The 27,570-nt window shown below is 50.6% G+C and overlaps 4 non-coding genes and 1 pseudogene across 4 annotated transcripts; all 5 read left to right on the top strand.

Annotated features, from left to right (window-relative positions):
- The first annotated feature begins 477 nt into the window (after positions 1–477).
- Positions 478–670, top strand: LOC120389435 (annotated as a pseudogene).
- An 8,244-nt stretch (positions 671–8,914) lies between these two features.
- On the top strand, positions 8,915–9,131 carry LOC120389521. Its single transcript, XR_005590993.1, has one exon. It is a non-coding gene; the product is annotated as a small nucleolar RNA U3 (small nucleolar RNA).
- Positions 9,132–11,694: 2,563 nt separating this feature from the next.
- TRNAN-GUU lies at positions 11,695–11,767 on the top strand. Its single transcript has one exon. It is a non-coding gene; the product is annotated as a tRNA-Asn (tRNA).
- A 7,177-nt stretch (positions 11,768–18,944) lies between these two features.
- TRNAK-CUU lies at positions 18,945–19,017 on the top strand. Its single transcript has one exon. It is a non-coding gene; the product is annotated as a tRNA-Lys (tRNA).
- Positions 19,018–23,004: 3,987 nt separating this feature from the next.
- On the top strand, positions 23,005–23,200 carry LOC120389484. Its single transcript, XR_005590958.1, has one exon. It is a non-coding gene; the product is annotated as a U2 spliceosomal RNA (small nuclear RNA).
- The last annotated feature ends 4,370 nt before the right edge of the window (positions 23,201–27,570 follow it).

Genomic DNA, 27,570 nt, shown 5'->3' with positions numbered 1-27,570 from the left:
ACGCTGCTAAATTTGGTATAAACGCGTAGTGTAGAGCAGGCCTAAGGGGGATCTCTGGGGAACAGACGTCATTGCTTTAAGAGCGGATTGCTTACTGCGTACTTCTCTTCTGAAGCACGTCAGCACCTTCAGCTCTTGCAATGCTGCTGCTTGTACGTAACTGTTCTGATGCGTCATTCCTACGTAGCCAGTTCCAGTTTGTTAGTCCCGCCTCTATGAGTACCAGCTATGGAAGAAATATCTGATTGGCTGAAGGGGTGTTCCTCTGGTAGTTAGAAGAAGTGATTGGTGAAATTCAGGAAGACGTTTGTAACAGAAGCTAAAGAGGCATTTAAAAAAGTTTCTTCATATGTTAGGTGCCACAATGAGACATGCATACAGTGTGCTGTTTGTCAGTCTGGCTGTCTCTGTGATCATAGGGAGATTTGATTAATTAAATTACACACTGTAACCACTAAATATAGGCACTTTAGACGTTAGACTATAGCCGTGGAGGGTTGTTTTAACACAAAGTGATTGGTCTCCCAAAGTAGGAGGATGAGTTAAAGTGCTTTTTCTTGAGTTTAAAGCGAGTAAGCAGTATTGCTTTGATGCAGTTGTTGTCTGTTATTGATGATTTTTCTTTCTTCCCTCTGGGGAAGTAGAAGGGAAAGAACACAGACTGAGTGATTAGTCTGTATAAACTACATTAAAACACATTTTTTTGAAGTTGGTGTTTAATTTTTGTTTCTGATGTGTATATATAGAGAAGGGATGTAGTGATTGTAACTAATATTATTACTTCTGTATTGTGAGAGGATGTGGGTGTTTTTCAGCGAGTTTTCCAATAGCATGAAGAAGAAAATGCAGTGTAAAATACAACAGTTTTTATTTAAACAGTTGCTTAATTGAACTTCTAATTGCTTGAACTTCTAAGTCCACCTTTTTATGCAGTGTCCCTCTCTTTTGTCCTCCCTCGTTCTAGTTTAAAGTTATAGGCTCATGGATATTAATTCTGCAAGTTCTCTCCACTTTCCACTTTTTCTTTTCTCCACCCTCTCCCCCATTTCGAGTAGCCCCTATTTCTACCCCTAATGCTCTGCCAGTTCGTTGGTATGCAACTTTCTGGGAGCCTCTCTGAGCCCTTAGTACAGGCTGTAGGGTGGAAGTGGGGGAGGAGAAAATGGGACCCACAGAACCCCTGGCAGGTAAGGGGACTGGGAGAGCTTGACTTGGGAAGGAGGGAGGAATGGGGGAGAAGAGGCAAATAGGGGTGCACACAATCCCTACATGGGGAGTACACAAAGACCCCAGCATGGGGGAATAGAGGGAACACAGAGTCCCTGCCATGGGGAAGTGGGAATGGGGGTGTGAACTGAGCCTTTGGTGTGGGAAGAAGTGTGGGGAACTTGGTATGGGGAGAATAAGGGTGCAGAGATTCTCTGGTAAGGGAAGAGATTGGGGGAATTTCAGGGAGTCCCTAAAAAGAGTGGGATGGGAGAGGGCACATAGGGAGCTTGTAGGAGTGAATTGAGGGGTGCTAGGAGCCTCTGGGGCGGGCAATAAACTCGACCTGTACAAACTACAAAGTGTGCTCCCCCCACTGCTGTGAAGAACGTGGCCATCTGCTGACAAAAAAAGCTGTTTGCAAAAGGTCCGATCCATTTTCTTTCGTGACCACTTGTTTTAAAAAACGAGTCATTACGACGTTAATCAGGGTAGCCGGGGATTGGCAGCAGGGAGGGTGTCTTTGCAGGAGAAATGGCTGGCGCTTAGCTAGAGACGTGCTTCCGAAAGGGATTGTTGGAGGATGATTTTTACCATGTTTTCTTCCAATCAGGCACCGAATAGGCGGGATTGCTAGAATGCAGCTGCTGTCTGGCGCTGATGCCCGCTGCTTCTTCCCGCTAGAGAAGCAGGCGGGAGACAGCATAGACTTGGGGGTGGGGGGGTTGTATTAAACCAATGAATGCAAAAGCTTTAAAATATGACTTTTTAAATTATGCTTTGGGAAGTTTATAATAGCTGGTTTTGTTTCTAAATCTATAGAATACTTAGTTTTTCTATGTGTTGTGAGGGGTTTGCTCACTCAGCCTTTCTTTTTATTTGTTTGTGGTGAGGGATTTTGAAAACCAGTTTAGAAATCAGTGGGAATTGAATGCCCAGATCACTTGTATGGCTTTGAAAATTCTCCTACAGGCAGTTTTAAGCCTTTGCCTTTTCCCACTTTTCAGGAGAAAGAGACTGTAGTTAAATACCTGTTACACCTCTACAGATGGTTACCGAACACTCTCCAGGAAGGCGAACGTGTCCAGCACCTGACTCCGATGCCAGCTCTCTCTAACTTTCATTCAGGACTATTTGGCTGGGCTCACTGACAGTTATTGATATTTAGATCGCTATGAATTCTGGGTGCTGCTGTTTCAAGGGGGGAAATCGTGGCGATATACTTGCAGAACTAGAGACTTGCTGTCTCCTGAATACACCGTGCCCGGCGTTGAGGACTTGTGCTGAGAGCAGCAATTGAACCAAATCCCGCTGCTCGGCCTCCGCTTTGCAGCATGTAAATGGTTGCGGTTGCACTAGTACGATGTAGGGGCACCAGGGGCGGCTCTATAAATTAGGCCGCCCCAAGCAGCGCGGTGCGCTGCGCCGCCCTTCCCCGGTCCCGCGGCGGGTGCCGTGGTCCCGCGGCTCCAGTTGAGCTGCCGCAGGCATGCCTACGGGAGCTCAACCGGAGCCGCGGGAAGAGGGGACCCGCCGCAGGCATGCCTACGGGAGCTCAACCGGAGCCGCGGGAAGAGGGGACCCGCCGCGGGCATGCCTACGGGAGCTCAACCGGAGCCGCGGGAAGAGGGGACCCGCCGCGGGCATGCCTGCGGGAGCTCAACCGGAGCCGCGGGAAGAGGGGACCCGCCGCGGGCATGCCTACGGGAGCTCAACCGGAGCCGCGGGAAGAGGGGACCCGCCGCGGGCATGCCTGCGGGAGCTCAACCGGAGCCGCGGGAAGAGGGGACCCGCCACGGGCATGCCTACGGGAGCTCAACCGGAGCCGCGGGAAGAGGGGACCCGCCGCGGGCATGCCTACGGAAGCTCAACCGGAGCCGCGGGAAGAGGGGACCCGCCGCGGGCATGCCTACGGGAGCTCAACCGGAGCCGCGGGAAGAGGGGACCCGCCGCGGGCATGCCTACGGGAGCTCAACCGGAGCCGCGGGAAGAGGGGACCCGCCGCAGTCATGCCTACGGGAGCTCAACCGGAGCCGCGGGAAGAGGGGACCCGCCGCCGGCATGCCTACGGGAGCTCAACCGGAGCCGCGGGAAGAGGGGACCCGCGCGGGCATGCCTAGGGAGCTCAACCGAGCCGCGGGAAGAGGGGACCCGCGCGGGCATGCCTAGGGAGCTCAACCGGGCCGCGGGAAGAGGGGACCCGCGCGGGCATGCCTACGGAAGCTCAACCGGGCCGCGGGAAGAGGGGACCCGCGCGGGCATGCCTACGGAAGCTCAACCGGAGCCGCGGGAAGAGGGGACCCGCCCGGGCATGCCTACGGAGCTCAACCGGAGCCGCGGGAAGAGGGGACCCGCCGCGGGCATGCCTACGGAAGCTCAACCGGAGCCGCGGGAAGAGGGGACCCGCCGCGGGCATGCCTATGGGAGCTCAACCGGAGCCGCGGGAAGGGGGGACCCGCCGCGGGCATGCCTACGGGAGCTCAACCGGGCCGCGGGAAGAGGGGACCCGCGCGGGCATGCCTAGGGAGCTCAACCGGAGCCGCGGGAAGAGGGGACCCGCCGCGGGCCTGCCTAGGGGAGCTCAACCGGAGCCGCGGGAAGAGGGGACCCGCCGCGGGCATGCCTCGGGAGCTCAACCGGAGCCCCGGGAAGAGGGGACCCGCGCGGGCATGCCTAGGGAGCTCAACCGGGCCGCGGGAAGAGGGGACCCGCCGCGGGCATGCCTGCGGGAGCTCAACCGGAGCCGCGGGACGAGGGGACCCGCCGCGGGCATGCCTAGGGGAGCTCAACCGGAGCCGCGGGAAGAGGGGACCCGCCGCGGGCATGCCTACGGGAGCTCAACCGGAGCCGCGGGAAGAGGGGACCCGCCGCGGGCATGCCTAGGGGAGCTCAACCGGAGCCGCAGGAAGAGGGGACCCGCCGCGGGCATGCCTGCGGGAGCTCAACCGGAGCCGCGGGAAGAGGGGACCCGCCGCGGGCATGCCTACGGGAGCTCAACCGGAGCCGCGGGAAGAGGGGACCCGCCACGGGCATGCCTACGGAAGGTCCGCCGGAGCCAAATGCCGCCCCCCCGGGAAAGGGCCGCCCCACGCGCCTGCTTGGCGCGCTGGGGTCTGGAGCCGGCCCTGAGGGGCACCGAGTTTCCACTATGCTGGGGGGCTGCCCCCCTCCCCCGGCTCCTCCCAGGCCCCGCCCCCCCGGTACCCAACGCCCCACTCCCACATTCAGCTCCTCTCCCTCCCTGTCAGCGGGCAGGAGGCGCTGGGGGAGCGCCAGGAGTGAAGGGGGCGGGGCTGCTGCTGGGCACTAATGACCCATCTGGTTCCCCCCCCCGGGATGCTCCAGTCTCGGAGCAGCCAGAGACGGCGCCTGCCCCCGGTCACGTGACACGCGGAGTCTCTAGTGCCGGGAACCGGAGCGAACCAGCTGCAGCCCCGGACGGGCAGAGCTGCGCCGGGCCGGGCTCCGCCTGCGGGGACACGGGCGCGGCACCGGCACGTGGCAGAGCAGAGCCTGTGAGAGGCGGGGCCGGTTCGGGCAGTAACAGCAAGAGGGTTTGATTGGTGGGTAGGAGCTCCGCATGCTAATGAGGAGGCGTGTTTCTGTAAATAGCGACATAAACCTCTTCTAATGGCCAGTGGGCTAAAGCTGCCTCGAGTGTGCTTCATGGCATGGGGACCTGGCTTTAGATTTGTGTCCTTTAGTTCCCAGGGGGTGAAACCCGCTGTATGAAAACACTCACCGCGGAGATTAAACGTCTGCGCATTAGCCCTGGGTGTGTAGCCCGGTGGTTGTTAGCACTGTATTTTTCAGTGATCAGATCATTACTATAGTTTCTGACTGTAGAAATATGTTTGAAAGTTTCTGATTTTGATGAACACCAGAAGAACTTACGGTGTCTTTTTTAAGTGTGAAGTTCGTGGGCCATGTTGTTTTTATGCACTTGCTGTCTTTTGCTGATGACTGTTCTTGTTTCCATTTTTGGGAAGTTAAAAAGAAGAAAACATTGAGCGAGTGGTTAGACCCTGTGAAGCTAATTTAAAAACATGTTTTGGGATTTTTCTGTTATTAATTTAGTTTTTGCTGATTGTCTGATTAATGGCAAATCTTAATTTGTTTTGATAGAATTTGGAAAAGAAGCAAGTCTTAAAAATGGGTGTTTTAAAGGTTTCTAATTCACTTCTTACCGAAATTTTTTACAATTCCTTTATGCTGCTGTATCTTTTTCTCTTGTAATCTATGTCAGAATTTAGGTAGGGTCCTGTGTCTGCACGTGCTCTTCCTTTCCCACTTTCTTCTCTGCTTTTCTTTTCTTCCCTTCCCATTTTTCTGGAAGCCCCTATTTTTACTCCTACTGCTCTGGCAGGGGGTATGCAGTTTTCTCTTGGCCCCAAGCACATCAGATGATCCACACAGGATCTGAGAGTTGCTGTCTCCTGGCCGTATAGTGGGTAGAGGGTGGAATGGGGAGAAAAGCGGCTCACACAGAGCCCCTGCCATTGGGGAGAATGGAGGACCTTGCTATGGGTGGAATCAAACACACAGAACCCCTGCCATGGAGAAAGACTGGGGAACCCTGGAATGGGTGGAGGAGACAATGAAGGGCATGGGGGGGAGGGGTTTACATGAGGGATTTGCATATGTCAACATCTCCCATGCCCCACTGGGTGTTTTTCTTCCCATCTTATTTCTTCTCTTTTCTGTTACTTTTTTTTTCTGTCTGAGGTAAATGAAAAATCCACACCCTGAGAGACGTAGCTGAGCTGACCTAAACCCTCCTACAGTAACTCCTCACTTAAAGTCGTCCTCGTTAACGTTTCGTTATGTTGCTGATCAGTTAGGGAAAATGCTTATTTAAAGTTGTGTAATACTCCCTTCTAATGTTGTTTGGCAGCTGCCTGCTTTGTCTCCTGCTTGCAGGAAGAGCAGCCCGTTGCAGCTAGCTGGTGGGGGCTTGGAACCAGGGTGGACCGGCAGCCCCCTATCAGCTCCCCACTCCCCTGTGCAGCAGCTGCCTGCAGTTCAGCTGTGTCCCTCCCCCCACTGCCATGTGCTGCTCCTGCCCTCTGCCTTGGAGTTGCTCCCTGAGACTCCTGCTTGCTGTGCCAGGGGGAGGGAAGGAAGAGGGGGGGCTAATAGGGTGTCCTCCTGCACCCTGCTTACCCCCAGGGGTGGCTCTACCTTTTTGGCCGCCCCAAGCAGTCATGCGCGGGAGGCGCCCCGGAGCCGCGGGAGCAGCGGACCTCCCGCGGGCATGACTGCGGAGGGTCCGCTGGTCGCGTGGCTCGGCTGGACCTCCCGCAGCTGCGGACGGTTCGCAGGTCCGGCGGCTCAGATTGAGCGGCCGCTGTCAGTACGGCGGGAGGTCCAGCCGAGCCGCGGGACCAGCGAACCGTCCGCAGTCATGCCTGCGGGAGGTCTACTGCAGCCGCGGGACGAGCGCCCCCTCCGCAGTCATGCCTGCGGCAGGTCCGGTCGTCCCGGGGCTCTGGTGGACCTCCCGCAGGCATGACTGCGGCAGGTCCGCCGGCCCAGCCTGCCGCCCCCCTGGGAAAGGGCCGCCCCACGCGTGTGCTTGCCGCGCTGGGGTCTGGAGCCGGCCCTGCTTACCCCATCTTCCATAGAGCAGGGCTCAGGAGGGAGAGAGCTTGCAGCAGCTGGGGTCTCAGCAAGCTGATCTAATTAACAAGGCAGTGTACTTAAGGGAAATGTGCATATCTCCCTCCATTCCTGCTGCCTTGCAGAGTGAGAGAGTTAACCCTTGAGGGCTCAGCCAATTGCTAGTTCATCATTTAGCAGTAAGGGAAATATCCCACCCTCTGACTCCTCTACCTCAACCAAGCTTCACAATCATCATCACTGTGTATCAGTATTAAATTGTTTGTTTAAACCTTATACTCTTTTGTCTGGTGAAATTTTTTTCCCCTGGAACCTAACCCCCTCATTTACATTAATTCTTATGGGGAAATTGGATTCACTTAACATTGTTTCACTTAAAGTCGCATTTTTCAGGAACATAACTACAAGGTTAAGTGAGGAGTTACTGTATAGACTGCTAGTTGGAAAAGGGAGAGGGGAGAGCACAGACTGAGTGGTTAGGCTTTGTATACTGAATAAAAGAAGGAGTTTTTTAGTGTACCAGAAATCTAGTTATGAGGAAGGTTAGATATAATAGCTTTATTTAGAAACTTGCATAACGCTTAGGTGCAGATAGTCTGGTTTTCTTTTTGCTGGGGTGGGTTTTGAGTAAATCATTAGTCTGCTTGGTTTCTTTCATAATCTGAAGTGGATTGAGCATCTAAATCCTTCTACTCCTCTCCCCTCCCCCTCAAATGTGAAGGGGAACAACCTCAACCTTTTGTCTTATTCTGCTTTGTAGGAGAAAGATGCTCTATGTAAATAGTCATGATCCATTTAGGTTAATTCTTATGCTGAATGGCGGGTAGGAGAGGGTATAAATCATTGGAGACTCTTGCCCCACTCCCTGTGTGGCCTGTGTTTTTCTTTGTTTTAAAATGAGACTGTCTAGTTTTTATGTAAATATATTTGGGTGGTTTCACTCATATTTATATTGCTATGAATTTCATGGGCTCTTGTCTCACAGCAGACAAGGGGGAAAAGCCTGTGGCAATGGACTTTGCAAAATTATAGACTAGTGATTCTCAACCTGTGGTTCAGTCAACAGCTGTGGCCGATGTGGCATCCTCAGGGCCATACAGGTAGTATATAGTGTGTGGATTCTGCTCACGTAACACAGAGAAAGTTGCCTATGCAGCTCACAATAGTAAATAGGGTCAGATCAGAAGATATCTTCTTTCCAAGTAGGAATTATGCAGAGACGAACAACAGACCTAGTGCAGCTGTGTTGCCACTGTCTACTAGCCCTGAAATGGTTCAGAATGCCTTGGGTCAAGTGGCACCAGTTCTAAAAGTAAGGGTGATTTAGTGCTGTGGTTCTCAAACAGGGGTATCCAATGGTCTTCCAGGGGGTACAGCAACTCATCTAGATATTTGCCTAGTTTTACAACAAGCTACATAGAAAGCACTAGCAAATTCATAACAAATTAAAATTCATACATTGGTTTGTTTATACTGTTCTCTATACTATACACTGAAATGTAAGTACAATACTTATATTCAAGTGATTTATTTTTATAAATATTGCATCTGATTATGTAAGGCAGTAGTTTTTAAGTGAGGTAAAACTTGGGGGAATGCAAGAGAAATCAGACTCCTGAAAGGGGTACAGGTGTCTCTAAAGGTTGAGAGCCACTGATTTAGTGCAGGTACCACCGGTAACATAGAACCCTGCAAAAACTTCTAGTGCAGATGAATTTGAGAGCAAACCAGAGAGAAACAGCTGCGGAGCGTGCTAGAAAGGGCTGACCTGTCCGCATTGTCTGTGCCTGACAGGCTGTCATGTGGTACGGAGGAGCCTGTGAGAGGTATCCCAAAGCAAGAGGGTTTGATTAGTTGCTAGGAGCTCCACATGCTAATCAGGAGGTGTGTGTCTGTAAATAGCGACATAAACATCTTCTAATGGCCAGTGTGCTAAAGCTGTCTCAATTGTGCTTAATGAAATGGGAACCTGGTTTTAGATTTTTGGTCTTTAATTCTCTGGGGGTGAAACCTGTTGTATGAAAACATTCACCGTGGGAAGAAAGCTTGCGCACATTAGCCTGGGTGTGTAGCCGAGCACAGCTTTGTTAAGACTATACTTTCAGGGATCATTTCTATAGTTTGTAACTAGAGAAGTGTGGTTGAAAGTGTCTGACCTTGCTAACCACGATGAAGAGTTAAAGTGGTCTCTTCTGAGCATGAAGTGAGTGGATAGTGGTGCTTTAATACATTTGCTATCTCCTATTGATGAGTGGTCTTGCTTTCCTTTTGGGAAATTGAGAGGAAAAGAACACAGACTGAGTGGCTAGTCCTTATAAAACAAGTTTAAAAATAAATGTTTGGGGTTTTTTTTGTTATCTGAATTTATTTAAAGTTTTTGTGCAGTTCTGTTTAGTGGCAAGTCTTAATTTGATTTGATAGGATTTGGAAGAAAAGTCAAGGTAGTGTGAAAATGGTATTTTAAAGGTTTTTAATTCAGTACTTACTGAAAGTTTTTTTAAAATTTCTTTATGCTGCTCTCTCTTTTTTTCTTGTAACCTATTTAAGGATTTAGGTAGGGTCCTGTGTCTGCATGTTCTCTTCCTTTTCCACTTGCTTCTCCGCTTCTCTCTTCTTCCATTCCATTTTTCAGGAAGCCCCTATGTTTTACTTCTCCTGCTCTGGCAGGGGGTATGCAGTTTGCTCTTGGCCCCAAGCCCATCAGACAATCCACACAGGATCTGAAAGTAGCTGTCTCTTGGCCGTATAGTGGGTAGAGGGTTCTAAAGCTGTCTCAGGGTATGTCTACACTATGGGATTATTCCGATTTTACAGAAACCAGTTTTTGGAAACAGATTATATAAAGTCAAGTGAACGTGGCCACACTAAACACATTAATTTGACAGTGTGCGTCCATGTACTGAGGCTAGTATCAATTTCCGGAGCATTGCACTGTGGGTAGCTATCCCATAATTCCTGCAGTCTCACCCGCCCTTTCTGGAATTCTGGGTTGAGATACCAGTGCATGACGGGGCAAAAACAGTGTCATGGGTGATTCTGAGTAAATGTCGTCAGTCAATCCTCCCTCCGTGAAATCAACGGCAGACAATCATTTTGCGCCCTTTTCCCTGGATTGCCCGGGCAGACGCCATAGCATGGCAACCATGGAGCCCATTCAACCTTTTTTCACCGTCACTGTATGTCTACTGGATGGTGCTGACAGACATGGTACTGCAGTGCTACACAGTAGCATCCCCTTGCCTTTTGCAAATTAGCAAAGATAGTTGCCAGCCACACTGTACTGTCTGCTGCTTTGCAAATTGACAATGACAGTTACAAGTTATACTGTACTATCAGCTGCTGTCATGGGTGCTCTTGGCCAGCCTCAGTAAGATCAGCTGGGGGTGCATGGACAAAAATGGGAATGACTCCCCAGGTCATTCCCTTCTTTAAGTTTTGTCTAATGGAAAGTCAGTCCTGTCTAGACTATCAGGTAAGCCAATTAAAGACCCAGACAGGCAAATGGTGGCTCCAGGTCAGAGCCCCAGACATCCAGCAGAAATGATGAGCTGCATGCCATTCTAGGGGGTGACCCTGCAACAACCCCACCTATTGCTTCCCTTCTCTCCCACCTCTCCTGGTCTACCGTTATCCCCCATTTGTGTGATGAAGTAATAAAGAATGCATGAATTTGAAACAACACTGACTTTATTGCCTCTGCAAGTAGAGCTCAAAGGGGGGAAGGGAGAGAAGCCTCCAGCTGCTATGATATTCCAGGCAGGACTGAATCTCCAGGAGACAAAGCTTAAAGAAGAGAATGACCTGGGAGTCATTCCCGTTTTTGCCCTGGCATCCCTGTCCGACCTCACTGAGGCCAGCCAGGAGCACTCGCGGGACGACAATGACAGATACCAGTCCTACTGTACCGTCTGCCGTCCGGAAGGGAAGGGAATGCTGCTGCACCGCGTCTGCCAGCAGAATCCAGTAGACATACGTTGACATTGAAAAAAGGCGAGCAATGATTTTTTTCCCTTTGCTTTCACGGGGGAGGGGGGCAACGACATATACCCTGAACCACCCGTGACAATGTTTTTTACCCTTCAGGCTTTGGGAACTCAGCCAAGAATTCAAATGGTTTTTGGAGCGTGCGGGAACTGTGGGATAGCTACAGACCTCAGTTGCCCCTCCCTCCATGAGCATCCATTTCATTCTTTGGCCTTCTGGTACGCTTGTCTCAGCTCCTTAAGTTTCAGCACTGTGTTGAGTCCCTGCTGTGGCTTCTGTCTATCATGGCCTTGGAAATTTTTTCAAATGCTTTGGCATTTTGTCTTTTGGAACGGAGTTCTGATAGAACAGATTCATCTCCCCATACAGAGATCAGCTTCAGTATCTCCCGTACAGTCCCTGCTGGAGCTCTTTTTTGATTCTGGGACTGCATGGTCACCTGTGCTGATCCAGCGCTCCATGCTGGGCAAACAGGAAATTAAATTCAAGCGTTCGCGGGGCTTTTCCAGTAAACCTGGCCAATGCATCTGAGTTCAGATTGCTGTCCAGAGCGGTCACAATGGTGCACTGTGGGATGGCGCCTGGAGGCCAATACCATTGAATTGTGGCCACACTAACCCTAATCCGACATGGCAATACCGATTTCAGCGCTACTCCCCTCGTCGGGGAGGAGTACAGATACCGGTATTAAGAGCCCTTTATATCGATTAAAGGGCTTCGTTGTGTGGATTGGTGCAGGGTTAATGTGATTTAACGCTGCTAAATTCGATATAAACTCGTAGTGTTGACCAGGCCAGAGAGAGCAGCAGGTTTCCCCTATTGTTTCCTGCTCTTGTTTTCTTGACTAGTTTCTCCTCTGCACCAAATTGCTCTTTTGTATTGTGAGCCTGGCTAGCTCAGTTGGCAAAGCATCAGACTGTTAATCTGAGTGTCCAAGGTTCAAGTCCCTGGTCAGGTGATAAACTGCTCACCAAGATCTTACACTGTCTTGCTGGAGTCCTCTTTGATGTTACTTTTTCTCTGCAGGATTTTCCCTTTCCTCAGAAGGGCCTTTTTGTGTGTGGGTTTGAAGGGGCAACTTCCTGACAGCCCCTCTGTCCTTGCAGCCTGGAGGAATAAAGGCCTCTGGGCATAGAGCATGTTCCTCCCCTGCACACACACACACACACACACACACACACGAACACACAGAATATCCCTAAGGAATTAGAATCACCTGCTGCCTTCCCCTGTCCTGCTGGATCCCCAAATGAAGATGCTCTTCAGCCTAAACCCATGTCCCCGCTTTTCCCAGTGCCCCTCAGACCCAACCCACAGTCCCTCCTGTGCTCACTGCTCCTCACTCCCAACCAGAGCCTGCTCCTCTTCACCCTTCTCCTCAATCCCAATTTAAACAGCCACACTGGGCTGGACCAAAGGCCCACCTAGCTCTGTGTTTTGTCCTCTGTCAGTAGCCAATACCAGGTGCCCTAAAAGTTAAGCAACAAGGCACCACTGGGAGTTGAATCCAGGATCTTCTGTTTACAAGACAGGTGCTTTAGCCAGCTAAGCCATGGTGCCTGCCTGTAGGTAAAACACAGTGTCTGCCCACACCTGACTCCCTGCCATCCCCACCGGGGCCTGACAAGCTTTGCTCGTGTTTGGATTCTGCAAAGCAGAGGAGCAGATGAGGTTTTCCTTGCAAGCTGTGTGTGAGTGAATCTTTGGCCAGGTCTGCACTGCAAAGTTATTTCAGCATCATTATATTGCTCAGGTGTGTGAAAAACACACAACGCTCCCTCGGTCAGCAGCTTGTGGCTGGTGCACACACTGCAATGCCACGTCTGGCGACAAAACTGCCCTGTTTTGGTGACAAAATAAAACCACCTCGACGAGAGGCCTAGAGTTTTGTGCAGCAAACTTAAAGTGACAAATTTTCAGTGTAAATGCTGCTGGTCATTATATCACTATAACTGGCTTCTACCAGTATCCCATAATGCCTGCTGTGAACTTGCCTGCCCTGCAGTCCTGCTACAGAGGCTGGGCCCCTCCCCTTTCAGAGCCTTCCCATTTTTAAAAGCCCTGGGGTGTTGTTCCCCCCTGGTCAGGCACCCCTGGGGCCCTGCACGTCACACAGCTCTCCCTGATTTCAGTTGTTAGTGAGGGAGCCTCACTGCTAGCGCAGACTGGGCAGTTTCTTGCATGAGAGACACTGTCCCAAAGCAGGACTAAAGTTTGGGAATGGATTCATAGACTTAAGGTTAGAAGAGACCATTATGATCATCTAGTCTGACCTCCTGCACAATGCAGGCCACAGAATCTCACTCACCCACTCCTGTAACAAACCCCTAACCTATGTCTGAGTTATTGAAGGCCTCAAATCGCGGCTTAAAGACCTCAAGGTGCAGGGAATCCTCCAGCAAGTGACCCCGTGCCCCACGCTGCAGAGGAAGGCAAATGTCCGAGAACAATTCTAAGGGGAAGGTGAACGCAGAGCAATGACACTGGCGATGCCCAGATGTCCAGTTGGGGCAGCATGGAAATTAATAATGGGAAGATCATTTGCGAAATTAGTCGTCACTGACAAGATTTGTCTCTGTTCCTATTTCATGCTGTGGTGTTAGTTAGAGGAATCAGTACAGATTTTTACTATATTAATTAAACACTTAATTTTATTTACCCAAGTCAAAAACTTAGTGTCACTTATTTTTTCTCTGTCCTAGCAAGAATGAATTGAATTTTGTGACTTTCTGGAAAGTGCAGCGAGATTAAATGTGGGGAATTCAGTCTGTGTATTTGTGAGCTGATGTTTTCCTCTCACAGGTCAGTGCCTGCATTGAAATACCAAGAGGGATCTAAGGGCTGGTGTACGCTGGGCACTGAGCTGGCAGAGCGACGTCTCTCAGGGTGTGACTCACCCCCAAACCCATAGAGTTAAGGTGACCTAAGCCCGGGTTAGATAGTGCTAAAGAAAAGGAAGAATTGTTCTATCCCTGCAGCTATTACAGGGATGGGAAACTCCTCCAGTCACTGTCTACTCCAAAGTGCTATAGCAGTGCCACAGCAGCATTTTAAGTGTTGACAGAGTGAAAGTAGATCTGGCTCCAGTTTGCACTGTGGATGCTCAGGCACTAAGAGTAGAATAATAATAACAACAGTGCAGTGCTTGCGTAATTGGCAGGATTTGAATCTGCGCGGGGTGACCCCAATGGATTTCTAGTCCATCAACTTAACCACTCAGCCATAACTACTTGATGTATATGTATGTCATTACATGATGATTATGTTCTCACTGAATTGCCACTTCAAATTGCTCAGACCAGCTTCCCCAGCACACTCATGACTGCGCATCAGTGTAAGTGTGTCCTGGGCTGAACAGCGAGAATTCCTGCCCATTTCCCTTCCAGCTGCAGCAGGATGAGAGTGTGTTTGTGTGAATGACATTGCTGTAGATTGTTGTTCATTCCCCACTCTGACAATTCAGACAGTCCCTTTCCTAGTCAAATCTCCAGCACATCGTTCCAATAGCTGGGGGCAGGATTTCTCTGTGGCACTGAAATTTTTTCAGGGGGCTGGTGCGTGAACTCAGCCTTGCATTCCACCCTTGATGTTTCATGGACTAACAACAGCAGCAGAAAGAAAGAGCCGAGCCAATATCTCCCTGGCAGGGATGCAGGTGCCAAGTCCCCTCTGTCTGACCATTGCCACTGCAGGAGAGAAGGGTTCACTGGAATCGAATGTCCTGGCTCAGACCAGAGACACAGGGAGGTTTCACTGTTCAAGGATCAGTGCAAAGGAAATTTTGTCTCTGTGTGAAACTGAGGTCAGAAATGAAACGTCCACATGGTGGCCCAATGCTCTAGGGAATGTGGGTGAAGGACTCGGGCTGAGAAATGATTTAACAGGGCTTTGTATCAATTTATTGCCCTGATTAAAATCTATGGCTAAAAGGCAGCCACTGTTGTTAGTACTTGTACCTGTGTAGGGACACCCCAGTGGGTGCAAGTCCATTGTCTTCACCGGGGCAGTTGATTATTTTATCAAGGTACAAATTTCTTGGTCAAGGCCTAGGCTCCAGAGAAAACAATACACTGCTGATAAGAAGAAGTACATCAAAAGATTTTGCAGCCACCATGGGCATAACTATGATGTGTCGTGTTTCACTGTTTATACCTGGTGCCACCTCCTTTCCCTTTAGCCTTGTAGTTGACCAAGAGCAAAGCTGAACATCTCCTCAGATACCAGGGAGTGTTTATGTCCATTCCTGCGAGCTCCACAGGGGTTTGATGTTGCTGCTTTCAGTCCTCCGGCTCTGCCGGGATAAGGAACAATTCAGGCTGTCACTGAACTGAAGGAGGAAGATCAGATTTTGACAGGCAGAGGGACGCCTCCTCTTAAAGGGGTTTGTCTGGCTGGCAGTCCTGGTTCCCAGGTCTCGCCATGGGGCTCCAGCAGTTTTGGGACCAGGTCACTCCCTTGGCCCCACCTGCTGCCCCCAGGCGCTCCCCCCCCCCAGGGGCCCCGTCAGTGCAGCGGAGCTGAGCAGCATCTGCCTGCTCGCTCCAGTGGCTGCCGGCCCCTCCCCATGGCAGGGCAGGGTGGGTCTGTGCCTCCACGTGCTGCCCCCGCCCCGAGCCCCTGCAGCCAATGAGATGATGCAGGGGCAGTGTCTGGGGGCAGCAGCACACGGAGGCCCCCAGCCCACCCCGCCTTGGACCCCCAGGTAAGCGCCACACTCCTGACTCCCTCCCAGAGCCTGCACCCTCCCCCCCTCCCCACATACCCCTTCCCACTCCCAAACTCCTTTCCAGAGCCTGATCCCCCCTACACACACCCCTGCCCCCAACTCTCTCCCACAGCCTGCACCCTCTCCCTCCATACCCCCAGCCCCCAAACTCACTCCCAGAGCCTGCACCCCCTCCCCCTTCCCACATGCCCCGTCCTGCCTGCCCCAGTCTCCCACCCAGAGCCTGCACCCCCACCCCACTTCCTGTTCGCTACCCCTGCCCCAGCCCAGAGCCTGCACCCAGCACCCAAACTCCATCCCAGAGCCTGCACCCCAGAACCCCTCCCCCACTGAAACTCCCTCCCAGAGCCCAACCTCTCACCCCTTCTGCATCCAAACTCCCCCCAGAGCCTGCACCCCAATCCCCAGCCCAGGGCCTGCACCCTAGACCTCCTCCCCCCTCCCAAACTCCCTCCCAGAGCCTTAGGCAGCTGAGTGGCAGCGTTTTGGGGGGGCGGGTTCTGGGTGGTATGAGTGATATTATTGGCCCACTGGGAGGACTGGAGGACTGGCCCTGGCCCTAAGGTAAATTGAGGTTGAGACCCTGCTTTAAGGGATTGGAGCAATGCTGGAGAGACTGACGGGCAGGGAGCTGGGGAGCTGTGTGTGCTCCAAGGAGAGTTGTTGTTGTGCTCTGGTGACACAGAGCGGGGGTGGGGAGTTTCTAAGCTGTGGTGTTTGTATAGAGATAAAGTTTACTAACCCCCAGGTTAAAAACTGTTCCTGCTCTGGGCTATACATGACACTCCTTGTTGAGAGTATAGATCAGCGGTTGAATGTTTCCCTGCAGGGTAATGGGTTCCTAATGCCCTCCCTGGTCAGAGCTCCAGCACCTTCTGTACTCGCACCATGAATGTGAAGAACTGAAGTCTTCTTCAACTAATGCAGATCTTATTAGTTTACTGTGATCCTTGCCTTTGCTTTTCCTTGTTGAGTTTTCCAATGTCTGGTGGCACCTATTTACATACTTTAAGTTGCTCAGCCTGCACCACATGCCATGAAAAATCAGCTTACGGCCAACCCCTGTTCTAGAGCTTCCCAGCGTCCTCTTCTACACCATGCGCTTCCCGAAACTCTGCACAGGGCACTGACTCTCCCTCCTCTCTGGCCTTTGTCTCTTTTCCAGGCATTAGGAGGCCACCTGATCTCTTTGTTCTCCAACACCTTCAGTTGGCACCTTGCAGGAGAGTGGCCCAGGCCATCAGTTGCCTGGAGGCAGGGTGTCAGCCATTCTCTGTGCAGACGGCATCACACTGGCCCTCTAGGGCTCTACAACAATCACACCCCTTTATCCCACCATCTAGAGCCTTAAGAAATGCATTGGGGAAACTGAGGCACACAGACAGTATTCAGAAAAAACACCTGTATACGACCAGTTACATACTTTGAAGGGTGTAAAATAATCAAATATTGTGCTAAATACAATGATACTCCAAACTGACCATCAAATTTAAGTTGCATGTTTTTCCCCTCAGGTGAGGGTTCTGGGGTGGGGCTGGGGATGAGAGGTTCACAGTGCAGGAGTGTGCTCGGTGCTGGGAGTGCAGGCTTTGGGGTGGGGCAGGGCTGAGGATGAGGAACTTGGGGTGCAGACAGGCTGCCCCAGGGCTAGGGCCAGAGAGGACTCCCCATCACCACCACTGGCAGCAGCAAGCTCCAGGGGAGGGACCCCTCCTCTGCCCCTCTGCCCCCACAGCACACTCACTCTGCACCACAGTCACTGCACATGCTCGTAGGGCCCCTCTCAGGTCCAGAAAGCTCACTCACCTCCTCTATGATGGGTACTGGATGGGGGGGTTGCCATCACAGGTGGCCTTCCATGGGGGATGGGGCTGCCCCTTCCCCAGCATGGGGCAGGGGCAGGGGCAGGGGCGGAATCATAGGGTCAAACACTCACAGAAGCCCCAGCAGCTGCTAAGGTGAGTGAAGTCCGTCTCCTGGCCGGAAGTCCACTTCGTGTCTCCTCCAGGTAGCGGAGAGGAGGGCTGCCAAAATGGCAGGGTCCCCTCCTCCTGAGGTGCTACAGCAGCTAGCACTGCTCTTATGCTGTAGCCCTTAGGCGGCGGCAGCAGCAGCAGCAAGGGAGAGAGACGCGCGCTGCGCACTCTTTACGTTCAGGCAGGGAAGCTCCGGGGTGGAGGGGGGGAAGATGCCATTTCTGGGGGATTGTTCCCAAGCTGCAATACTTTGTGTTCAAACATCTACCAGCTTCCTTGGTGAAAAATAACACCAGGTTTCTTTGCAATATACAAGAAAGAAGGAGTTCTTCTTCGAGTGATTGCTCATATGCATTCCAGTTAGGTGTGCGCACGCCGTGTGCACGTTCGTCGGAAGATTTTTACCCAAGCAACACTCGGTGGGTCGGATGGGTGCCCCCTGGAGTGGCACCGCTATAGCGCCAGATATATACCACTGCTGACCCACCCGCCCCTCAGTTCCTTCTTACTGCCCGTGTCGGTCGTTGGAACAGTGGAGCGCGGCTTAGCTGACCTCCACTTCCCTAGCTACTCGTAGTTTCTCTTGTTAATTCTTGTATATAGTTCAGATTTATATAGTTGTAGTTAACTTTATTCGTTTGTAGTATAGTTAGTGTATATAGTTCATACTATATATATGAATGGGTCACAACCTTAGCCCAACCGAAGGCACTGAAACAAACTCAAATGATGCTTCAGCTTCCTCCCTCAGCATCACAAGACCAACACAAAGAAAAGTCCCGAGGAACGGGGCTCTGAGCATTGCCAGGTTGTGAGTTCCGTGCCCTCAGGAAGCAGCCAAAATGCTCGAACCCCCACCCGCTTCTCTTGGACCGCTGGCAACATGGTGTTTGCATAGGAGCCGCAAGCCCATCTTTCCTGTCTTTGTCTATCCCGGCCCCTTCCCCCCAAATGCTTTCATCGGACGCTGGAGGGACCTAAGGACCTGCAGGTTCCCGCACCCACCTCCTAAAGCAAACAGTCCTTCCCTTCTCTGACATTCCTGGAGCCGCACATCCTTGGAAGAGTTTTACCCCGGGGGGTTCTGATTCCCTGCGAAAAGATGTGTCTGGCGGCCGGCGGCGAACTGTCTTCTCTGCCCCCTCTTTGGGCGCTGAGAAGCTTTTTCTGAGAAACAGCACCTCCTCCTGCTGGGAGAATCCTAAATTCCACCCTCCCACCCAGGTTTCTCTGAGCAGCTGCTAGATGATTTTCCCACTTCTCTGGTCTAGACACCAGCATCTAACTAGCCTTGGAACGGGCCCTGTTTGCTAGCTGGAGAGCGAAGGAACCAGGAAAGAAGGCAAATGTCAGGAAACGAATCTCAGCACGCAAAGAAACTTCCTTCGCTCTTCTTTTGCACTGTCTGTGCCTTTGCTACACCTTGAGACCTAGCCCGACTAGCTCAGTCGGTAGAGCATGAGACTCTTAATCTCAGGGTCGTGGGTTCAAGCCCCACGTTGGGCGTTTCATCTTGCACTCTTCGACATCACTCTCTCCCTTAGAGTCTCAGAGCATAACGGAATCCACTCTTTGTCCTCTCAACCAGTTGAGGCGGTCTCGGACCTTTAGTACATCATGAAGACAAGACACATTGACAATTCCATGGTCCTAAGAGAGTTGAGTCTCTTCTAGCCCAGGCAAGAGAGGGAAAAATAACCTTTCAGAAGCTGATTGCCCCCCTCCCCCTGAGCAGCCATCTAGAGCTTCTCTACTTATTTCTATATCTTCGCCAGCGCTCAGTAGTTGAGATAACTGCTTCTTTCTCAAATCCTCCACCAGCCCTCTTCATTGGGATGGAGATTGCTTAAGGCTGACGATTCCACCACATCTTATTCATCCCTCATACATTTCTGTAAGCCCATGGAGAGTAAAACAAGATAGCAACAAAACTGTTTTTTTTTTTAAAAAAAGACATGGCCTCAATGTATAACAATACTGGAAATTGTCTTAATATGTTTTCTGTTTCTTTTTCATATCAGTGCTAAAAATAGGAAGGGAACCGTAAGGAAACGAAGAGCTCAGAGCTTGTGTTAACCTCCTTTGAAGACGAACGAATGGCCTCAGTTGGACAGAAAGTAGGCCTAGAAAGTTATGCCCAACCCCCCCCAACTGTCATCTCCCTGGTGGTCTAGTGGTTAGGATTTGGCGCTTTCCCCACCACGGCCTGGATTCGATTCCCGGTTAGGGAATTATCCTCTTCAACTAAAATCTACCTTGCCTTCCTCGCTTGGAGTTGAACCAGAAGAAGGCAACTTCCTGGCCTCCTTCAGAATGCTCGGAAACTCTTTAGAGGCCATGGGGAAAGCAAAGCTTCCAACTACTACAATATGGCTATCTGCCCCTTAAAGCCCAGCCTCTGCACCCTTTTACACAAATACACTTACTTGTGCAAACAATTTAGTTTTTCCTTCTTACCGAGCCTAACCTAAATTAGAACAACATTGCACTTTGACCCAAGATCTTTTTCTTTTCTTTTCACTTTTCTTGGTGAAACCAAACCAAACCAAACAATCATTTTGGGTCCACCAAAATATTTCACTAAATATAATATTCATCCAAAAACCTTTCACCCAGCGCTATCTACAAGTCTTTGGAAGTAACACCCCGGAGAAAGATCATTAAGCTTTTCCATTCCTAAGATCTAGCCGCTGAAGGCTTCTGAGCATGGGCTATGGGCCTTTCACCTCTAGGCCAGTGGTTACCCTCTTGCTCAGGTGGCTACTGATGAAAGGCAACGTGGTTTAGTGGCAGATCCATTTCAGCCTCCCCTTCCAATGTCTACAGGAGGGTGTTTGTTTCAGTGCATCTAAGAATCAAATCAATTCTCTTGAAACCTCAACCTTGAATCAAGGTGATTGTAGGTCAAGGAAGGAAGGTTTTGTTCATCCTGTTCTAGTAAATGCTCAAAGTTGCGATGCTTCTTGGAGCTTCCAGACACATTGGCCAGAATTTTCAGAAGGTCTCACACCCACCGCTAGGGCCAGATTTGCAGAAGAACTAGGCTCCCAGTTAGGCACTAAAAGCTTTAGCCAGATTGTCAAAAAGGCTCAACCTATTTTTCCAAAAGATGAGTTATTTTGGAAAAAAGCTTGTAAAGATTGTGGGTGCTGGTTACTTGTCTATGTGGCCCACACTGCTGGAGTTGGAGGTTCACCATTGTTTTCTCAGAATGCGGTGTCCGTAGTCTGCCTCAGTTCTGGTGTCCATCTTTTATTCTCCTAATAAATCAGCAGGGAGACTAAAACAACATCGGACTCACAGGGCTCCCGGAAACCTGCCAATTTGGCTCACGGTGAAGGTGTATACAAATCATCTGTGCTGTAGAAGGGCTCTGGGAGTTGAAAGAGTTGTGAATTTAACCCGCTAGCGAGATGGCCCTCTTCTGCTTCCCAAAGGCTTTGGCTGCAGTAACAGCCCTGGGAAAAGCCCTGGCCCTCCTCACCTGCCCTTGACCAGCACAAAGCCTTTTCGGGCCTACACAGCTCCTCACACAACACCCGCCTGGGACCTTACCATCACCTACCAGCTCAGCAGCACCTTTTTTCCTCTCAAAACCTCCTCTTGCCACCCTCCCCCTTCCACACTTCACACTCACCTCATCGCAAACTCACCCATGGCCCCTTTGGCTTCTCAAGCGCCTCTGGAGGGACGCAGCTTCCCAGGCACGCAGATCCTTCCCTTCAACGCACACTGGATGGACATTCGAAACACAGCCCTTTCCAGTAGGTAATGTGTTGCTTTTGGACCCTGACGCCCAGCAAGAAGTCCTGGTACTCTTTTTCTGACCAATGGACCCCACTGACTTGCCTTTACCAAGCAGAAACTAAGGACCGGGTGATGGCTCTCTTTGTAAACGGACACCATCAGACTGAGCCACGAGGCGTGCTGCAGGTTAGCCCCTCCCCACCAAAAAGCAATGCCGTGACCCGGATTCGAACCTAGGCTGCTGCGGCCAGAGCGCAGAACACTAACCACTATACGATCATAGCCAGGGTCCGAGAGCACAGGCAGCAACCCAGTGGAAAATGCTCAGCTCTGTGCTCTCGGGGCAGCCACCTACCTCACCAGCATCACAGGTATTTCTCAAGTCTCCCCATTACAGTCACAGGTACAATGCTAAGCAAAGGAAAAAAGACAGGAAGCCAATCCCATGCCTGTCCCTTTTTCTGTCTTCCTCCACCCCTGGACCAAGTCCCTCCCCCTTTGTCTGGGCCATTGTCCTCATGCCCCTGGCCAGCCTATTTCCCTTTGCATTTTTCCGTGGAGAGGAATGTTTATGAGTTTGTACCCAATTTTTTAAGGCTTTGCTTTGGCAAGGCTGTTGCCTGCTGTGAGAAAAACAGAAGGGGGCTACCTGAACTGGTGTCACTGGCTGAAGCTTATCTATAGTATATGAAAAAAGCTCAGAGCTCTGAAAATGGTTTATTTACTTTAAGATTCTCATGTTAGTGAGATTGTTTCCTAGCTAGCAGGGGACTGTTTTGTGATGTGCATTCTACTGGCTCTTTGGTTTTGTATGTTTTTGGGAGGAACGGTGGAGGAGAGTATCACGGTTGAAGAGCAGCAAAGAAATGCGTTGTTGTTTGTGTTAATGTTTGGTTTTTCCTAAAAGTGTCTGGTTTGGAGTCATTTGTAACTCTTCGGTTAGTTATTGGTAACGGCTTCTTATTGGGCCCCTGAGTTGAAAAGCTGCTCTTGCAGATTTTAGTTTGTCATTGTTGGAAGGTCAGTTCAAGAGCTGCTTTCTTAGTCTAGTCCGTGAGGGCTCTTCCGCTGCCCTCCTTAATATACCTTCCAGAAGGTGATTGCATGGTTTCCCTCGTCTTCCCACAGAAGAGAAATTGTCCATCCCTTTCCTGTGGGGAAAACACCAGTGTTTTAACTTAGGAAATGGTCAACGTTTTGCCCAGATGAGTGCTAGTTCATAGGCGCAGAAGAAGAGGAAGGCTGTGGCCCTTTGAGTCAGATTCCTAGCGTTTCAGGCCAGAAGGAACCAGCTGATCACCTCAGAGGGACTAAGGGGCACCAATGCCCCAAATGGCAAGGAATTGCTTTGATGCAATTGACTGTCTGTTTGAGCTAGTTCTGTGGGAAGGAGCAGAAAAGAGCCTCGGGGCTGTGGAATAGCGCCTGCATAGGCTTTCTTTACCCTGTTTTGCTGTAAGAGTTAACAGTGAGAGATTGGCAGTCCAGGTCAGTGGGTGGCTTTATGGAAATTAGGAGTATAGAGGGGAAACCAGGGAGAGGAAGGCATCTGCAAGACTTGTCTGTCTTTGAACAGAATTGTGTGTTAAGGGTTCTTGCTTCGAAGTCTTCCACTGGAGTCATTTTGGGGAAGTGATTCTCAGGTAGAGTTCCCGAGTTGTGGTGGTTGTTGCGGTTCTGGGAGCTCGTCCTGGTGAGGTCGAAATGGGTGGGCGCAGGGGTGTGCGTGCATAGCAGAATGTGAGTATTGTTTTTGGGCTCCTTGGAGCTCAGATCAAAGTGTTGTGTCTGTTCTTATCAGTTTAATCTCTGATACATCCTTGATGCGAGGATTGTATATTAACTTGATTTTTGAAGCAGGGGGGGTTAGAACAGAAGCTTGCTTTGTCTGCCCTATGCATTGATCTGGTATTGCAGTGCTTCCAGGATCGGTGTATCTCCTTTAGAGGAGAACCTTCTGGTTAGAAAAGCAGAAAAGAGTTGAACTGTGATACTTTCTTTAAAGCAAATGTTTTTTGAAGTAGCAGAAAAATCTGGGTGTTTTTCTTTCTTTACAGTTTCTTGGAAGTGTTTTGTGAGTCTATAGATGTGAGAGGTTCTTCTTTGTCTTGCTAGAGAGTTATTTAAGAAGCTGGACTCCTTCTTTCTGCTGTGAGTCTTTTCAACAGTATGAGGGACAAATGCTTTCCAGATTCTGGGTCTGTTGGGGAGATGGGATTTTTTTGTTTGTTTTTTTTGTATTTTTGGGGGGTGGGGTGGGGCGGTTGGTAATATTTGAGGTCATGTGTATATCCACAACTGCATGAGTTACACAGACTTCTCCCCACCCGGCCTACGTTCTATGTATCTTGGTTCGTAAGATCAAGACAAGGCACTAGGTGTCGTGCTGCACCCAGCACACAGGGGCCCCAATCCTGATTCCCCCCCCCCCAAGCCTACTGTAATCTAAATGCTACATAATAACCCTCAGCTTCTCATTGTTGCCATCCTCGCTATTGGAAAATCCCCCAAATCATGACAGTGGCTTACAAATCAGGAGGATTCTTTTTTAAAAAAATGTAATGTGGGTTCTCTTTCTTTCCCTTCTGGTTTTCTGAACCAGGCAAGCTAGAAACTTACCTTTCTAGTGTGGCCAGAGCCCCAGAGAGCAGCAGCCCCCGGTGCCTGGGGCTGGCAGGCAGCGGGGCTCCTCACTTTAATTTCACCCACCAAGTATCAAGTGTGAACTCCTCAGGCACTAGAACAGCCTTAACATGGAGTCACAGACAGACCCCTTGGGCACCCTGACTCTATCTTGCTACCCAGGGGTAGTAGAAGCTGCTGTAACACGCAAGCTCTGTATGTCCTTTAGGGCTAACCCTAGCCAAACAGCCAGGATCCCTTGCTGCTGCTTAGAAGGTGTGCCGTCTCCCTGAAGTCCAAGCAGCATCGTGGGGAGGGGGGAACAACAGTTTCTTCCTGACAGGGATTTTTATTCCATTCCCCCAGAGCTCAAGCTGATGGGGGCAAGTGTTTGTGCAGGGCTCTGCCTCCTCGGAGGTGTGTGAGGAGGAGCAATCAACCAAGTCTTTTGTCCACGGATGATCCACAGTGGCTTGCCTGATGTCTCAGTCAGGGCCTTCTCTTGTTGGAAAGGAGATGACGCCTCTTCTGGTAAACTGGCATTTCACACTTGGTAATGCTTCTCTCCTGACGGGTGGCGTGGCGGCGGCAAGGGGTTTTTTACAGCTTTAGTGCCAACGCTTATATATCACCTTACAACATGGGCTACGGCTATTATAGGTGAGAATAATGCATGCAGCAACTCACGAGCTTGTCATAAACTCTAAACACGTTTTTATAAAGCTAATGCCTGTTTTAACAACACTAACAAACAGGTGAGCAAGACTAGTTTCCAGCCATGCGTTTGTCACTTTTCAGTAAGGCCTAGGGGCCTTGGCATGAGCTGGCACCTGGTCTGCCAGTGTCAGAAGAGGATCTTCCCTCTCTTATCCCGGGTGTCTGTACTGGGAGCAGTACTGTTCAACTTATTCATAAATGATCTGGGGAAAGGGCTAATCAGTGAGGTGGCAAAATTTGCAGATGATACAAAATTGCTCAAGAGAGTTAAGTCCCAGGCAGACTACCAAGAGCCACAAAGAGATCTCACAAAACTGGCTGACGGGACAACCGAATGGCAGATGAACGTCGGTGCTCATAAGTGCAAAGTAATGCACATTGGCAAACATAATCCCAACTATCCCTATAAAACGATGGGGTCTAAATTAGCTGTTACCACGCGAGAAAGAGATCTGGGAGTCGTTGTGAATAGTTCTCTGAAAACATCCACTCAATGTGCAGCGGAGCATTGGGAATCATTAAGAAAGGGACAGGTAATAAGACAGAAACTATCATATTGCCTCAATATCAATCCATGGTATGCCCACATCTTGAATACTGCATGCTGATGCGGTCGCCCCAATCTCAAAAAAGATATATGGGAATGGGAAAGATTCAGAAACGGACAACAAAGATGATGAGGGGATATGGACCAGCTTCCATCTAAGAAGAGATTCATAAGATTGGGACTTTTCATCTTGGAAAAGAGATGACTAAAGGGGGATACGAGGGAGGTCTGTAAATCTATGACTGGCGTAGACCAAGTAAATAAGGAAGAGTTATATACTCCTTCTCATAACACACGAACCAGGGGTCACCAAACCAAATTAATAGGCAGCAGCTTTAAAACAAACAAAAGGAAGTCTTTCTTCACGCACCACACAGCCAACCTGTGGAACTCTTTGCCAGAGGATGTCGTGAAGGCCAAGACTATAACAGGGTTCAAAAAAGCACTAGATAAATTAATGGAGGATAGGTCCATCTATGGCGCTTTGCCAGCGGTATCCCTAGCTAGGTATCCCTGTTTGCCAGAAGCGGGGCATGGGCGACAGGGGATGGAGCACTTGATGATTCCCTGTTCTGTTCATTCCCTCTGGGGCACCTGGCATTGGCTGCTGTCAGCAGACAGGATACTGGGCTAGGTCTTTAACTTTGATGGGTAGCTGGGAAGACAGTCAATCAGACAGAACCCGTTCGACAAACCTCTTCATTTCCTTGTTATTGCCTGACTCCTTTAATTCATTTCCTTTTCCTTATTTCCCAGCAGACCGACGAGCCACCAGATTTGGGTGCTAGCAGAGGGACCTGACGAGCTCCTTCTTTTCAGCAGCGTTGAACTTGCCAGGGCACAGTCAGATTCTGGATGCTCATCTGAATGTAACGCCTAGCGCTCACCTTTATTTCTGTTTCTTAGCTCTTTTGGGCCATCGATCTTTGGTCTGACCCGTAGGATCCCTGCATTAGGAGAGATGGCTAATTAATGAGCCCATAAACCTTGGAAATCAAATGAAACCTGAAGTCCGTAGAAGACCTCGAAAGGCCCTTGGGGGGTGGAGTGCGAGCTGAGGAAAAGTTCCCTGCACAGCTTACCTCTCCATTCTCGTTTTCCTGTCCTGAGCGCAAAAGCCAGGAAGCAGCTCCGGGTAGGGAGGGGATACCATATGTGTGCAGTGGTTAGACAGGAAACAGCAAGGAACTGGACTCGTATGGAGTGAAACTGTAAGCATCTTCTGTATGCCTGATGGCTGCAGGTTTGAGAGAGTTATGTGGGAAGTGGAGGCTTTCGGTGGCTTTCAGAGGAAATGTAATGGAAAGGCAGCCGAAAGTGGAATCCCAGGTTTTTAAACAATCCTCCACTAACACACGAAACAGCTCAGGTCTAGTTACTCATTGAAAATTAGAATAAAGTTACAGCAAGATTTCATCATAAATGAAGTCAAACCCTAAAGATTTCAGAACACAACTGCTATAAGGAGCCACGAGGAAGCTATACAAATCAACCTTGCCTCAGAGAAAGGCAGTTAAACAATTTCTCTTTTTTAAAGCAGCATAATCTCCCCAAACGGAAGGGCCCTGTTCCCGGAGAAGGGTCCTGGAGAGGGTTTTCCTCGTTGGTGCCGGCCATCCACCTCCCCGAAAGGCGGGAGCTAGGTCGACGGAAGAATTCTTCCGACCAAGGCGCGGACTGATGTAGCCGCGCCGATTTACGTTCCCCGTGCAGCCCAGGCCCGAGGGTCGGTGCGTGCTGAACAGTTAAGTCAAAACAGCTCCGTCCGTCAGAGGTGTGCAAAAGGGAAAACCCGCTCCTGGGCGACACGGCCACGCCGCCCTAACCCGCAGCGTAGCTAAGGGCATTCGGGGAGGCGGTGGGTGGGCCTCAAGCGACGGAAAGCCCTCCTCCAGCATGGGGTTGTGACAGCCTAGTCTCCGTAGCACAGACAGGGTGGCCACCAAGAGACAGGAACAGACAGCGAAAGCCAAAGCGGCCCCAGGGCAGGGGGCAGGCTGCCTGTTGGACGAGGAGACCAGGTGGGACAGGCGTTTTGGACAGGCCGTCCTCCCGTCAAAGGAGGAAGAGCCCGAGAAGAAGGGCCAGGGAAGAAGCTACAAGCAGGGAAAGAAGCAGAGCAGGCAGGCAGCTCCCCTTAGAGCCAAAGAAGGCACCGGTCCAAGCCCCCCAAAAGCAGACTAGAGAGCAGATCAGCTGCAAAAGACCAGGTATAGACAAGAACACAGAGAGACCCAAGTAAAGTTCCAGAGCTGAGCTTTGCTTACAAGGAGGAACCTGTGACAAAGATACCTAGAAGTACAGGGCCTGTGGAAAAGAGCACTCCCAAAGGCCCAGACTGACAACTGCTTTCCCGAGAGTCTGCTTTGCAGTGCACTAAGCCTAAGCAGCCCACTGTCGGTTTTCTGTTGTTCAAACCAATCGCC

The sequence above is a fragment of the Mauremys reevesii genome, linkage group 23 (genome assembly GCF_016161935.1).
Source record: "Mauremys reevesii isolate NIE-2019 linkage group 23, ASM1616193v1, whole genome shotgun sequence".
In the NCBI taxonomy this organism is placed as follows: domain Eukaryota; kingdom Metazoa; phylum Chordata; order Testudines; family Geoemydidae; genus Mauremys; species Mauremys reevesii.
The sequence above is the reverse complement of the archived record's forward strand: the minus strand, read 5'-3'. Positions and strand labels throughout refer to the sequence as shown.